This window comes from Musca autumnalis, unplaced genomic scaffold (assembly GCF_047663935.1).
Source record: "Musca autumnalis isolate F117 unplaced genomic scaffold, ASM4766393v1 scaffold_5, whole genome shotgun sequence".
Taxonomy (NCBI): domain Eukaryota; kingdom Metazoa; phylum Arthropoda; class Insecta; order Diptera; family Muscidae; genus Musca; species Musca autumnalis.
Window position 1 is genome coordinate 94,554,496 of NW_027412088.1, and position 14,660 is coordinate 94,569,155.

The 14,660-nt window shown below is 38.5% G+C and overlaps 1 long non-coding RNA gene across 1 annotated transcript; it reads right to left on the bottom strand.

Annotated features, from left to right (window-relative positions):
• Nucleotides 1-1,417: 1,417 nt before the first annotated feature.
• LOC141406127 (uncharacterized) lies at nucleotides 1,418-9,764 on the bottom strand. The gene is made up of 2 exons (XR_012413322.1): nucleotides 9,447-9,764; nucleotides 1,418-3,466 (listed from the first exon to the last, which is right to left on the bottom strand). It is a non-coding gene; the product is annotated as an uncharacterized lncRNA (long non-coding RNA).
• Between the last annotated feature and the right edge of the window lie 4,896 nt (nucleotides 9,765-14,660).

Sequence of the window (14,660 nt, forward strand, 5' to 3'; positions counted from 1 at the left end):
TTCAATAATTTTGCGTTTTTGAGGGGCGACGTCTTAATGCTGAAAGGGCCGGCGAAGTCCACTCCCGTATAAGTGAAAGGGAGGGAAAATGTGACTCGTTCTCGCGGAAGAGCTCCCATGAGCTGATCCTGGAACTTCTGCTTGTAGATGGTACATTTCGTACATTCTCTTATGCACTTTCTTATGACATTTCGAAGCCTCGGAATATAATACGCCTGTCTTATGGCTCTGAGCATAATGTTGTGTTCTGCATGAAGCAAAGTATCGTGAGTATATTGGATCAAAAGTTTTGTTAGGCCGCATTTTGTGGGCAAAAGGACAGGATGTCGCTCATTATAACTCAATCCAGAGTTATTTAATCTTCCTCCTACTCGAATGAGTCCTTCTTCGTCTAAGAAGGGGCTCAAGCTCATTATTGCGCTCTTTTTGTTAAGTGGTTTCTTCTGAAATAGCTGTTCATAATCAAGAGGATAAAATGTCTTTTGAGCCGACACCATCATTCTTCGTTTAGCATCCATAATTTCCTCAGTCGAAATCGGATCTTTGGTAGTAAGGCATTTCCCGGGTTGGATTCGACATCGACGTCTTTGAAAAAGTCGAATAATTTGCACTATTGCTCTGATAGTTCTATTGAAAGATGTAACCCGTTGGAAAATGTCTTTATCTTTAAAAAGAAGAGTGAGGGTTGATGTCTTTTTTGTTTCTATAGTTGGCGGATCAAAAGTTCTTGGTTTTGGCCATTCTTCTGACGGTTTTCGAAGCCAGGGTGGCCCGTGCCACCAAAGTTCGTTCTGTTTGAGTTCGTATGGTGTGCAACCACGAGAACCAATATCTGCGGGATTTTCATCCGTACTTACATGACGCCAGTCTTCAGTGTTACAGATTTCTTTAAGTGCCAAAATACGATTTGCTACAAATGTTTTAAGTGACTGTGGATCTTTTTGAAGCCATCCAAGCACGATCGACGAGTCAGTCCAATAAAACTTCTTATAATCGTATCGAATATCCAAACAATTCATTAGTTTCGCCAACATGACAGCTCCGCAAAGTTCCAATTTAAGGATTGTTAAACTCTTTAGCTTCACTCCAGTGAATGAAAGACTTGCTGCAATTCGAATAAAAGCTAAATTCTTCAACATCAGCTTTATTTGCGCTCATGCTCCCACTGAAGAAAAGGACGAACAGACCAAAGATATATTTTACGAGCGCCTAGAAGAAACATATGACAGTTGCCCTGCCCATAACATTAAAATCATTCTAGGCGATTTTAATGCCAAAATTGGAAAGGAGAATATCTTTGGCCCAACAGTCGAGAAATTCAGTCCCCACAGTGAAACATCTGACAATGGTGAAGAATTCTGGTCTTTCCTCAGAATTCTGATTTTGGGTTTCCCAGAAAAGCGAAACAAATATCCAGTTTTCTAGGACAATTCAAATTAAAAGCTCCTGCTTTATTGAGTACTTCTTAAGAACTAACATTCAAGATGGTTTCATAAAACCAAAAAGGCGCTTCTAGCGCTATGTATGATTAATATATATATGTATGTGCTAATATATGTATGTACTAATATGCAAAATGAACAAGTATTAGTAACAATCATGGTTCAATTATTAGAAGGTTGGGCAGGTTCATGAAATTATAAAAAAACAACTCTGATGCCGGTTTGCTTATAACTTCAAATGAATAATAACAAATGCAACAGGTTTTGTTTATTTGAAATATTGAAATATTTTATATATCTATGTTTACGTTTGGTATAGGAATTTTGAATTTATTAGCCCAATTTGCCCTTATAATTTGGGATTTTTGTATTCTACTCAAAATTGTTTATAAAGTCCACGTACCATATAACTGTACCTGCAGATTTTAGCTCAGAAAACTAGACGGTGGAGGATATAAAACGTTCGCCAGGCCCAATGGAAACTCGTGCCACCTTGCGAGCTACCGTTAACATCTGTTAAGTGCAGTGAGCTAACGTGTTTACTGATAAGAACGTTAAAAACTTGAGTTGGACATTGGGCTAATAACCCATCCCACCAAAAGACCGTACTATGGAAAACAAAGAAACAGAAACAGTAGTTTATCTGATGTAAAAGGGTCTGGTATCCAGCTTCACACCAGTGATTGAAAGGCTTGCTACAATTTGTATAGAACCAACATTTTTCAGCATCAGTTCTATTTGTGCTCATGCATAGAACACTAAGAACAGACCAAAGATATATGTATTTTATGAGTGCTTAGAAGAAAGGCGTGATTATTGCCCTGCCCATGACATTACATTTATTTTATGCGATTTTTATGCCGAAATTGGAAAGGAGAATAACTTTGGCCCAATAGTCCGAAAATTCAGTCTTCCCAGTGAAACTTCTGACAAAGGAATCAGGTTGATAGACTTCGCAGCTACAAAAAATTGTAGTAGTACCAGATTTAAGCATCTCGACATTCATAGTTCCGAGGAGCTAACTTGGACTCGGATCACCATCTTGTTGCCGCAACGGTACGTACTACGTATCCGATTAAACGTTGCAAATAAAAGACGAACAGACGCAACACGGAATTTGGACATCGGTAAGCTGCAATCACAACACATAGCCACATCATATTCCACTCATCTGGCCCAATTGTTTTGTGAAAGTACACGTCGACAATGTTGAAGTCATTTTTATTTTCCAAATTGTACATCTTCTATATTTTTGTTCGTATCCAATTTGATTTTGAATAAATTTATTTTGTCGTTTGTCAATTCTGTCAAAACCATTTTGACACAATAGGAGGACCTCAGGAAAAAATTGTAATCAGATGTTTGCTGTGTCCTACCTTTTAATGATTGTACCATGAGTAACAATGAGAAATGAATATGTGAGAGAACGTACTAAATTACAAAATGCATGATAATTACAATTAATCGATATCGATAATAAACAATGAGTACTAAATACTGATTTTAACCCTATGATGAGTCCGGGGGACATCACTGCTGTTGAACATGGCTTCAACATACTCCCGGGAACAACATGGTGAATATGCGGGTGACTTCAAGATGATATGTCGTGTAGGATTGCACTTGGACTTTTCCAATGGACCGCGCACAATTAGCTCTCTATGCTTCCTCTTATTACCCACTGCAGAAAACATCTCTTTTGGCGTTATGTACTTTATTAAACTGGGCTCTCTATAGGTGCTGACAAAAGGATAGTAGGCAGAGGAATTTATCAGGGTGACGTCATCTTCGTGGCCACTCGCTTGGATTACTTCATGATGTGAAACATGCTGGGGCTGGTCATGACGTATCATCAAATGGCGTTTTTGTTGCATCGTTTCCATTTAGTTGGTGGTGGTGAGCTGATCGTTTCCGTCAGTACCCTTGTAGAACAACTTCTTACGGAAATTCCAACAATGTTTTAAAGGATGGTTGCGACCACAGAGAAGGCATCGTGATTCGGGATTGCCATTAACATGGCTAATCTGTGAATGAAAAGAAAGGAAAAGACAAACATATACAATGAGAAACTTGCATTTTTTGATTTGATCATTGGTTTAGTAGTTTTTGGACAATTCTTCGTCAGGCTTGAGATCTGGAACTGATTGGGGAGCAGTAGTGGGAAGAAGGCACACCTTAACGATTGGGCGAACAATGAGGCCGTTTTTCGTTTTTATCTCCACTACTCGAACGTTATTATCTTTTCCGGTGAAAGTTTGAGTGATTCGTCCTAGACACCACTCAGTAGGGGGTAGTAAATCGTCTTTAACTATGACCAGATCACCTTCCTTAAGATTATTTCTGCAAGTTTTCCACTTGTATCTTCTTTGCAATTCAGTGACGTATTCTGCTTTCCATCTCTGACTAAATATGTGATGAAGTGTTTTTAATCGCTGCCATCTGTTAATGTATGAGAGCGATTTCGTGGGTATAGTTGGGCAAGACTCAGGGGGAGCTGTTAGAGGAGCTCCTCGCAAAAAGTGACCAGGGGTCAGGGGGACCAGTTCATTTGGATCTTCCGACACTGAGCACAATGGTCTTGAGTTGAGTACAGCTTCAATACGTATGAGAAGCGTCATGAACTCTTCGAATGTAAAATTCCAATTTACAGTGACCTTTTTTAAGTGAGACTTCATACTCTTCACGCCCGCCTCCCATAGGCCACCCATGTGGGGTGCATAAGGGGGAATGAAGGTCCAAGTAAATCCTTGCTCGCTGTATTTTTCGATGAGTTTTTCTCCAAGAGATTTCAAAAACTCGGCATGTCCTTGCAAGAGTTTTCTGTTAGCGCCGACAAAGTTACGCCCATTATCCGAGAAGAGCGTCTTCGGCAAACCACGCCTTCCAACAAATCTAGAGAAAGTAGCCAGGAAGGCATCTGCGGAGAGGTCGGAGCAAGCCTCAAGATGGACGGCTCGAGTACAAAAACACACAAACACTGCGGCATATCCTTTCAATAATTTTGCGTTTTTGAGGGGCGACGTCTTAATGCTGAAAGGGCCGGCGAAGTCCACTCCCGTATAAGTGAAAGGGAGGGAAAATGTGACTCGTTCTCGCGGAAGAGCTCCCATGAGCTGATCCTGGAACTTCTGCTTGTAGATGGTACATTTCGTACATTCTCTTATGCACTTTCTTATGACATTTCGAAGCCTCGGAATATAATACGCCTGTCTTATGGCTCTGAGCATAATGTTGTGTTCTGCATGAAGCAAAGTATCGTGAGTATATTGGATCAAAAGTTTTGTTAGGCCGCATTTTGTGGGCAAAAGGACAGGATGTCGCTCATTATAACTCAATCCAGAGTTATTTAATCTTCCTCCTACTCGAATGAGTCCTTCTTCGTCTAAGAAGGGGCTCAAGCTCATTATTGTGCTCTTTTTGTTAAGTGGTTTCTTCTGAAATAGCTGTTCATAATCAAGAGGATAAAATGTCTTTTGAGCCGACACCATCATTCTTCGTTTAGCATCCATAATTTCCTCAGTCGAAATCGGATCTTTGGTAGTAAGGCATTTCCCGGGTTGGATTCGACATCGACGTCTTTGAAAAAGTCGAATAATTTGCACTATTGCTCTGATAGTTCTATTGAAAGATGTAACCCGTTGGAAAATGTCTTTATCTTTAAAAAGAAGAGTGAAGGTTGATGTCTTTTTTGTTTCTATAGTTGGCGGATCAAAAGTTCTTGGTTTTGGCCATTCTTCTGACGGTTTTCGAAGCCAGGGTGGCCCGTGCCACCAAAGTTCGTTCTGTTTGAGTTCGTATGGTGTGCAACCACGAGAACCAATATCTGCGGGATTTTCATCCGTACTTACATGACGCCAGTCTTCAGTGTTACAGATTTCTTTAAGTGCCAAAATACGATTTGCTACAAATGTTTTAAGTGACTGTGGATCTTTTTGAAGCCATCCAAGCACGATCGACGAGTCAGTCCAATAAAACTTCTTATAATCGTATCGAATATCCAAACAATTCATTAGTTTCGCCAACATGACAGCTCCGCAAAGTTCCAATTTAGGGATTGTTAAACTCTTTAGTGGTGCTACTTTTGTTTTCGCTACCAGCAGGTGGCTGGTTGTTTCCCTCGTTGGGTGCTTAATTCTTATGTACACTACTGCACAGTATGCTTTCTCAGAGGCATCTGAGAATCCATGTGCTTGTATTGTAGCCTCAGGAGAATAACCTATCCACCTCGGAATTTTTAGTTCACCTATGTTTGGCAAGTTTTCAAGGAATTTTCTCCAGAATACCATAATACTGGGACGAACTGCTTCATTCCAATCAACTTTTTCTTGCCAAAGACTTTGCATAAGTATCTTCGCGACTACTATGATGGGGCCTATCCAGCCAAGTGGATCGTATAACCTCGCAATCACTGATAGAATATCTCTTTTAGTAGCCACCAGAGTGCTATTAACCTCCTGAACCTTGTAGAAAAAAGTATCATTCTTCGCATTCCAGCGAATTCCTAGGGTTTTAGTAGTACTTGTCTCATCAAATTTCAAAAATTCTTCATCAAGAAGATCCTCCCGGGCCAAATTTTCTAAAAGGGCGCTGCAGTTGGATGCCATTTTCTTCAGGGGGAAGGCTGCTCCCCTTAAAGTTTCAATAAGTTGACTTTGTTTATTACGGGCTTCATCTATACTATGCCCTCCTGACAACACATCATCGACATACGTTTCATACCTTAATATTTCAGACGACGAACTATCTTTCAATTTGCAATCTTCTCCAAGTTGAACTAAAGTTCTTAAGGCCAAAAAAGGCGCGCAGTTAATTCCAAAAGTAACTGACTTCAATTGATATGTTTTTATTGGTTGTTCGCTGCTCGGTCGATGAAGTATTAGCTGGTATTTTCTGTCTTTAGGATGTACCAATATCTGCCGGTACATTTTTTGTATGTCACCGGTGAAGACAAATTCATAAAATCTCCAAGAGATTATAATTTGCATCAAATCTGCGATTAAAGTTGGTCCAGGCAGGAGAACATTATTCAAAGAAAAGCCACTTGTAGTTTTCTTTGACCCATTAAAAACAACTCTTACTTTAGTTGACTTGCTGTCCGGCCTTACGACCGCATGGTGCGGCAAGTAGAACGATGTCTGCTTATCGTCCAGCTTTTCACGATGTGACACAGGCTCCATATGATCCAAATCAATATATTCCTGTAGAACACGGTTATATTCAGCTTTCAGCTCCGGAGACTTCTCCATACGAAAGTATTGAGCACTGGCACTATTCCTTGATGATCCTAAATAAACATCCTTTGGGTACTCTCGGCGAAACGGAAGGCGAACTACATACCGGCCATTATCTTCTCGATATGTAGTTTTCTTATAAAACTCTTCGCAGTATAAATCGTCATCACTTGTGTTAGGAATCCTTTCAATATTCTCAACTTCCCAAAACATTTTCATTTGCTCATGGAGAGCCATATCTTCACTGTCATATACAGTGGTCTTAAACGCATTTACATTGTTAACAGGCATGGGGCCAGATAAATACCAACCAAATCTAGATTCTCTTGCTTCCAAGTCTTTAGAAATGTCATGTCGAACTCCTTCCATATTAATCTGCGGCAAATAATCACTTCCTATAATCATATCAATCGGTGACGGTTTATAAAAATAAGGATCAGCTAGTTTTAATTCCGAAACACCACTTAAATGATCAATATTAACCTTCTTTGCTGGTAGAAAATGCGATAATTTTGAAACTATTATTAAATTCATCTTCAGGGAGAAGTCCGAATCCCTTGCCTTTACCACAACACTACTCATTCCATGTGAACTACCAACTATGGTTCCACCTAACCCACATATTTGCGTATCATGTCTTACTTTAGGAATATTGAGTTGTTGTTGTATCCTTTTTGACAAAAAACTTCGCTCGGAACCTCCATCCAATAAAGCTCGAACCAAAAACTTCTCACCAGCATGAAATACTTCGACAAGAGCAGTCGGCAGCACCGTCGTACTACTATTATTATGAGAAAAATAAAGTTGAACTGAATCATTCGCAGCGCTATTTCTTCCAGGAGGGGAGTTTGATGACCTTGGATCTTGATCTGAACTTCCATTGCCTTTCTTTTCGTTGTAATTATCATTGTTCCTTTCCAAATGAAGCATTGTGTGATGCTTTTGTTTGCACTTTGCACACGAATTTTGACTAGGACATTTTCCTTTGTAATGATTCGACGATAGACAGTTCACACAATACTTTTTTGCATACACGAACTTCATTCTTCTGTAGGGCGACAATGATTTAAATTGGCTGCAATGCCTAAGAGCGTGATTCTGCTTACACTTTTTACACACAACTTTATCTTCGTTTGATTGGGAGTGAAATGTTTGAGATCTTGAAAAATGTTGAGTTTCTTTCTGATTCGGTTTCTTTAAATCTGTTAGTGTTTCCAAAATTTCAATCCTTTTGCTCAAAAACGTATTAAATTGTAACCAGGTTGGTAACTCCTTATGGTCACTAAGCGAATCCTCCCATGACCTCAATGTATCCTCTGGTAATTTTGTTGAGCACAAATGAACGATTACTGGATCCCAATTGTCTGTATTAATTTTATAAGATTTAAAAATCGCTAAACTCTCATTAATACAGTTTTGGATTTGTCGAATTGACTTAGAAGTTTCGCAGGAGGCGACTTGAATTCCAAAAATTTTCTTCATCTGCTGGTGAACAAGTATTCGAGTATTTCCAAACCTGTTTTTCAACGCTTCCCAAGCTAATTTGAAATTGGCGTCACATAATTCGAAACGCTGAATGATCTGCAAAGCTTCACCTCTCGTTTTACTCCTCAAATGGTAAAGTCTTTGAGCATCAGACAGTCCATGGTGGCTTATAATCACTGCTTGAAAAATATCCCTAAAGGCAGGCCAATTTGAATAACCTCCTTCAAAGGGTTGTATGTCACAAGGCGGAAGTTTAAGGTTTGACGCTCCTTGATGACCCATGGTGGATTCTACTCGAGTGCTCTCATGTATCTTTGGCTGCAATTTAGTTTGTGTTGCTTCAATAAGTTTCACTTTGCACTCTTGATATAGCTCCGAAGCTTCTTCAAACGTAACTGTCAATTCACCTGAGTCTACGGCTACATCACTATCACCATCTTCCGTCATACAATTTTCAAAACTTTCCACCAAATTATTCCAACGTCGCTCCAGCTCTTCATGCTGTACCTCCAACGCTGCTGCGCTATCAAATTTTTCAATATTCGCGTTAAATTTCTTGCAAAACGCTTGTAACTGAGTGTTATCAAACGCAAATTTACGTCGAATTGCTTTTTCCTTCTTTTTCGTCATGTTGACTTTCCAAAAAATTCACAAAATTTGTATTACCGCTTATTTTTTGTTTTGTTTATAGAGCCTATCAAGTCGATATTGATCGTATTAATTCTTTTTTAAATTATTCCAGGGAGAAACTCACAATCCCACTTTAATGTTAAAAACGAACAATCTGGCAACTATTTTGTCTATTTAATTTGTTTTCACTTTATGTGCTTCAATTCTCCTTATATATGTATGTACATATGTACTTAGAAACCGCTATGCATTTACTGACAAGTTCTCAAAAATTCCACAAAACAACTTTTTTCTTCTTCTTCCTTATGGCCTTGAACCTAATTTTGCCATTAAAATGTTTTGTACAACAACAAATATTTTTCACAAGCGATGGTCAATGTTTTTTGTTATTTTTACACGACGCGAATATTCTTTTTATTTATTTTCTTTACCATTGCTCTCTTTTTATTTCAAAAAATAAAAAAACTATCACGTTTGTTAAAACACCCTTTAATTTCACAGAACAATGTTGACGTAGGTTATGTTGATGATCAATGTTGTTGTTGTAATTTACCGCTTCCAAAAACAGCACTCTCCAACGATGAAAATCAGCAAAATATTTGCGAAGAATTTTGTCCAAAAAATATAAAAAAAAACGTAAAAAACACCATAGACTCACCTAGAATCTTCCTTGTTTGCTATTTCCTTGTTGTTGTTGCGCCAATCAGGTGGATTGCTAGTTGCCGGCTTGTTGTTGTTGGGAACCGTTCGTGGGCACTTCAATTTTTATAAATTTTATACTTTTTTCACTTGTGCCGTATTTATTTTATTCCTTTTAATTTTATTTATTGTTTTTATTAGTTTCCCGCACGATTTAATTAGATTTTTCACTGTTTTTTAACAATTTTATTTACTCGTTAATGTCCGTCCGCACTGCTGTTTGACAATTTTTTTATGTTTTCTTTTCTCTCTTTCATCAGTGTTGGCACTCCTGTATATCAGTGTTGGCACTTGCGATATCGATATGTCAGTGTTGGCACTTATGATATCAACATGTCAGGGTTGGCAAATTGTCGACTATCGATAGTGGCGATATTCATTAATTTATAATGATGAAAATTTAATATTTTTATTAATTTTTAAAGAAATTATGGCGAATTAAATTGTTTTTAATTATTTTAAACGGGTTTTGGCGATTTTTTCGTAGTTTCAATTAGTGGAGATTATTTTTTGGGGGTTTTTACATATTATTATTTTTCGATGTTTTCGATTAAATTTCAATTTGTCGATAGTACCAAATGATCAAAATCGGGACAATGCAAGTTTTCATTGTACATACCTGAATTTCCTCCTTTTTTCGTACCTCTTTAAAGGGCTAACTCTCATTTCTCTCGTTTGTAGCAATACTCTCAGCAACCAGACTGACTCTTATTCAGGCTGAATTTTTTCCCTCGTTTTGGGGTGAAATTCTCCTTTGTAACAACGGCAGACCTCAATATGTTGAGTTAGGGAAACTCCTTTTTCTGGATTGATGCCAGCAATTTTAAAACTTCTTTTTATTGGGATGACGATGAGATGCGTCCACTGGATCACTCCAAAACCTAGTCTTTACTAGGAAGGCTCGAAGGACCATGAAGAATTCTGGTCTTTCCTCAGAATTCTGATTTTGGGTTTCCCAGAAAAGCGAAACAAATATCCAGTTTTCTAGGACAATTCAAATTAAAAGCTCCTGCTTTATTGAGTACTTCTTAAGAACTAACATTCAAGATGGTTTCATAAAACCAAAAAGGCGCTTCTAGCGCTATGTATGATTAATATATATATGTATGTGCTAATATATGTATGTACTAATATGCAAAATGAACAAGTATTAGTAACAATGAGAAATGAATATGTGAGAGAACGTACTAAATTACAAAATGCATGATAATTACAATTAATCGATATCGATAATAAACAATGAGTACTAAATACTGATTTTAACCCTATGATGAGTCCGGGGGACATCACTGCTGTTGAACATGGCTTCAACAAATGGTATGAGGCTGATAGACTTTGCAGCTGCAAAAAACATGGTAGTTAGCAGTACCAGATTTAATCATCTCGATATTCATAAAGGCACCTGGTTGTCTTCAGATCAGAAAACAAGAAATCAAATTGATCATGTTGTAATACATGGAACACATTCATCGAGCGTGTTGGATGTACGATCGTTCCGAGGCGCAAACATTGATTCGGACCACTACCTTGTTGCAGCAAAGGTACGCACCCGCTTAAACGTAGCAAACAAAGTACGAACAGACACAACACGAAAGTTAGACATCGGTAAGCTGCAATCACAACAGATAGCCACAGCATATTCCACTCAACTAGCCCAATTGCTTAATCAAAGCACTCCTCATCCCGATAACATATCAGCGCAATGGCAAAGCATTGCCCACTCCATGCAAACAGCCGCAAAATCCATACTTGGATACCAGAGGCCTCCACCAAGGAACCCATGGCATGATCAGGAGTGTCGTGCTGCCACCGAAGAGAAAAATGCGGCATATAGGGCTACTTTACAATTCGTAGCAACGCGTAGCGCACGAGAGAAATACAGGCAGAAAAGGAGAGAGGAGAAACGTCTTTTCCGCAGGAAAAAGAGAGAGATGGAAAAGCGGGAGTGTGAAAAAATCGAGATGTACAGGAGCCAGAATGAAGTCCGAAAATTCTACCAAAGAGTCAAGCATCAAACTGATGGCTTTGGTACAGGCGCATCCTCCTGTAGAGACCAGCAAGGTAATTTGGTAACTGATACAGATAGTGTACTCAGGATATGGAAAGAACATTTTTCAAAACTGTTGGTATCCAATAGCAGCGAAGACGACGAAGATACCACAGTCCCAATCCCAGAAGATGGTATTGAATGTATACCGCCCAGCCAAGATGAGGTAAAGACAGCAATAAATCGGCTGAAGAATAATAAGGCAGCAGGAGCCGATGGCTTACCAGCCGAGCTGTTCAAAACCGGAGGCGACACGCTGATAAGGTGTATTCATCAGCTAGTTAGCACCATCTGGCAGGAAGAACGAGTACCCGACGATTGGAACCTGAGTATCCTGTGCCCCGTCCACAAGAAGGGAGATAAGACTACAAGATCGTGTCAGGGATATTGTGCGAACGACTAAAGCCTATGGTCAACGAGATAATTGGACCATACCAATGCGGCTTTAGACCTGGCAAGTCCACCATTGACCAGATATTTACCCTGCGGCAAATTCTGGAGAAGACCCAAGAGATGCAGATCGGCACCTACCACCTTTTTGTCGATTATAAAGCAGCCTTCGACAGCCCGCTGCGTTCAAAGGTATTCCAAGCCATGTCTGAATTTGGTATCCCCGCAAAGCTCATCCGGCTTTGCAAAATGACTTTAACTGACACGAGGTCATCAGTTAAAATAGGAAAGAACCTCTCCGAAGAGTTTGGTACCAAAAGAGGTTCCAGACAAGGAGACAGCCTTTCGTGTGATCTCTTTAACATCCTGCTAGAAAAGGTTATACGAGAGGCAAACGTCAAAAGAAGTGGCACAATCTACACCAATAGTCACATGTTACTTGCTTATGCTGATGATATAGACATCATAGGCCGATCAGTAAAAGAAGTAACTGATACCTTTATGAAGATCGAAGGAGAATCTGCTAAAGTGGGTCTGGCGGTAAACGGCGAGAAGACCAAGTTGATGGTGTCGACGCGCAATGCGACTGTGGAAGTTGGCTCCTATAATATTGAGGTAGTAAAAGACTTCGTCTACCTCGGCACCTCCGTAAACACAACAAACGACATCAGTTCTGAAATAAAAAGAAGAATCGTATTGGCAAACAGATGCTACTTTGGTTTAAGTAAGCAGTTTAAAAACAAAGTCACATCTCGTCAAACAAAAATAACGCTCTACAAAACACTGATACTACCCGTGCTGATGTATGGCTCCGAAGCCTGGGTACTTGCGCAAGCAGACATGGCAGTGCTTGGTGTGTTTGAGAGAAAAATTCTTCGAAAGATCTACGGACCAATCTGCGTTGACGGTGAATATCGACGTCGCATGAACCACGAGCTGCATCTGCTGTACAACGACATCAATATTGTTAAACGTAACGAGATGCTTTTTAAATAAATCGCGATTTAAGTTGACATTTTAGGGGTTGTTTAGGTTTTCACGATTTTGCTTGAAAACCGCAAGTCCTATCATAATGGGACTAAGGAAAATGTTGTAGCTATATAAATTCTCTACAAGATCGACCTTTACAGTATTTTCGTAGTTTTTACCATTTTTGAGATATAGAAGTTCAAATTGAGACAATGCACTGACTGTATCGCCCCCATATAAAACAATGTCATGAAGGGTGTGGCTTAACTAACTTTTGATGAAAACCTCTTACACAGGGAAAGTTTTTGTGAATTCTGAAACAGCTGTGTTCATAGATGAGAAAAATCCAAAAACAAGAAAAAATCGCTGTAGGTATTTTTAAATAAATCGCGGTCAAAATTCACATTTTTAGGTGTTTTTTAGGTTTTCACGATTTTGCTTGGAAACCGCAAGTCCAATCGAAATGGAGCTAAAGAAAATGTTGTAGCTGTGAAAATTCTCTAGGGGATTGACGTTTATCATTTGTTCCCAGCCTATACCATTTTTGAGATAAAGAAGCTCAGTTTACATTTTTAGGTTTTTTTCTTAGGGTTTCGCGATTTTGCTTGAATACGGTAAGTCTTATCGATATGGGACCTGAGAAAATCTTAAAGCTGTGAAAATTCTCTACAAGACAAACTTAAGAAACTTATTCTAAGTTGTAACATTTTTTTTAATATATAAGCTTAAGTTGGGAATTTGCAGTCATGACATTGTTTTATAAGGGGGGCGATACAGAATTGAATTGAATTTGAATTGTCCCAATTTGAACTTCTATATCTCAAAAACGGTAAAACCGACGAGAATACCATAAAGGTCAATCTTGTAGAGAATTTTCATAGCTATAACATTTGCTTTAGTCCCATTTCGATAGAAGTTGCGGTTTCTAAGCAAAACCGCGAAAACCTAAACAACCCCTAAAAATGTCAAGTTAAATCGCGATTTATTTAAAAATCGCTCCGGCGATTTCTTTGGTTTTTTTTTATTTTTCTCATCTATAAACATTCTAGTTTCAGAATCCGCAAAAACTTCCGAGGTGTAAGCACCTTCCATTTAAAATTGTTTCAAGAGCACCGTGATTATATGAGAGATATACCAAAATATGAACCAAAATTGGTCATATTTTAAATTGTCCCGTATTCGAAAAAAGGTAATTTTATTCATAGTCAGCTAAAATTTGCAAAAGCACTGCGTTTTCGCATCTAATTGGATGATTTTAGTTTCTGTAGTTTATACCCACATATTGGGTAAATAACTGGGTATTTACCCAATTTACCCATTTTAATGGGTATTTACCCATTTCCCATTTAAACCCTTATAGACTATATTCAAACCTGATTAATGTCTGTTAGAAATATAGCAATGAGAATAGAGAGTATGGACAAACTCAGTAACACCCTTCGAGAGTTGTCATGCGCACCATTATAGCGACAAATTTTGAACCTTTTTGGGTAGGTATTCAAAGGAGTGGGCCGACAAAAAATTCATCTTCGAACTTAATTTTGGTCAAAACTTTGGACAAAATCAGTTGATACGATTGATCCATGTATGGATAAAATAAACCCCTCAACACAGACAAACTACATTAAATAAGTTATAAATATATATTTTATTCTTGTCAAAAAACTATATATTAAATAAGACTGTAAGCAAGCATACATATACATACATATTTGTGAAATATACATACATATATGATTGTTTCAAATAGATTATCTTATACATATA